The sequence below is a fragment of the Phyllobates terribilis genome, unplaced genomic scaffold, assembly GCF_046119375.1.
Source record: "Phyllobates terribilis strain yellow unplaced genomic scaffold, ASM4611937v1 Scaffold_10__3_contigs__length_209671492, whole genome shotgun sequence".
In the NCBI taxonomy this organism is placed as follows: Eukaryota; Metazoa; Chordata; class Amphibia; order Anura; family Dendrobatidae; genus Phyllobates; species Phyllobates terribilis.
Window position 1 is genome coordinate 127,210,470 of NW_027362770.1, and position 1,499 is coordinate 127,211,968.

Here is a 1,499-nt window from a genome sequence, read left to right on the forward strand (position 1 = left end):
AGCTTCAAGTTTTGCCTCTGAGCACCATTTAGGTTGGACTTCACAGCAATTTTATCCGTGAAACAGGTCTCATGGCCAAACATTATTGGCTGTAGCTGTTACATAATGCAAATGAAAAATTTATTGTGACCCAATATACCACAGTTGCAACAAGCAAGTCACAAAGAATCCAAAAGTTTCCCACTCTTTGTGACTTGCTTGTCATAGTCACTGTACCTTGAGGGTCTGTGGAGAAGATGCAAGTCTAGACACCAGGCTAATGGAGGTTCTGAACCACTAGGTCTGTGACGGCCATATATTTGGGAGCAGCTACTGTCCGAAGTGGAGAACTAGTTGGGAGCAATCTGTATTGAAGCAGGGAAAGAGTGAAGGCCACGACTAAGGGCCAGATTCACCCTTATGTTCTCCCCCCATCCTACCTCGCTGCAAAGAAGGTATTATGGACTTTGTATGGAGAAACGTGATTTTGTGTGAAGGCATTAAGAATGAATAGAATCACTGTGATTAACTTCAGCCTGGGACCCCGTCATAGCTGTGTGTGCCTGGGGGGCAATATATCTCATAACTGTGGAAGCTCTTCTTAACGGTCGCCCTGAGTAAAATTTCCCCAAGATTTCAAATAATTCATGTTCCTTTGTACTGCCTCTATATACCTATTGGCAGGGCCGGCTCCAGGTTTTTCTGGGCCCCGGGCGAAAGAGTCTCAGTGGGCCCCTTTAACACATACCACGATTCATGATGCAGAGATACAGCGGAGAAATATATATATATATATATATATATATATATATATATATAGTACAATGCAAAGATTTCACTTCTTACATTACATGAGTGATATCTATTGTAAATTCCACAATAGCTCAGAAACCGGTGAATCGCTCCACACAGAATACTGGCCCCCATATAAGGCTCCATACGGAATACTGGCCCTCATATAACGCTTCATACAGGATACTGGCCCCCATATAACGCTCCACACAGAATACTGGCCCCCATATAACGCTCCATACAGGAGACTGGTCCCCTTATAAAGCTCCATACAGGATACTGGCCCCAATATAACGCTCCATACAGGATACTGGTCCCCTTATAAAACTCCATACAGGATACTGGCCCCCATATAACGCTCCATACAGGATACCGGTCCCCTTATAACGCTCCATACAGGATACCGGTCCCCTTATAACTCTCCATACAGGATACTGGCCCCCATATAATGCTGCATGCAGGCTGTTACCCCCCACATAATGCCCCATACAGGCTGTCCCCCCCTTATAATGCTCCATGCAGGCTGTTACCCCCCACATAATGCCCCATACAGGCCCCCCCCCTTTTAATGCTCCATGCAGGCTGTTACCCCCCACATAATGCCCCATACAGGCCCCCCCCTTTTAATGCTCCATGCAGGCTGTTACCCCCCACATAATGCCCCATACAGGCCCCCCCCTTTTAATGCTCCATGCAGGCTGTTACCCCCCACATAATGCCCCATACAG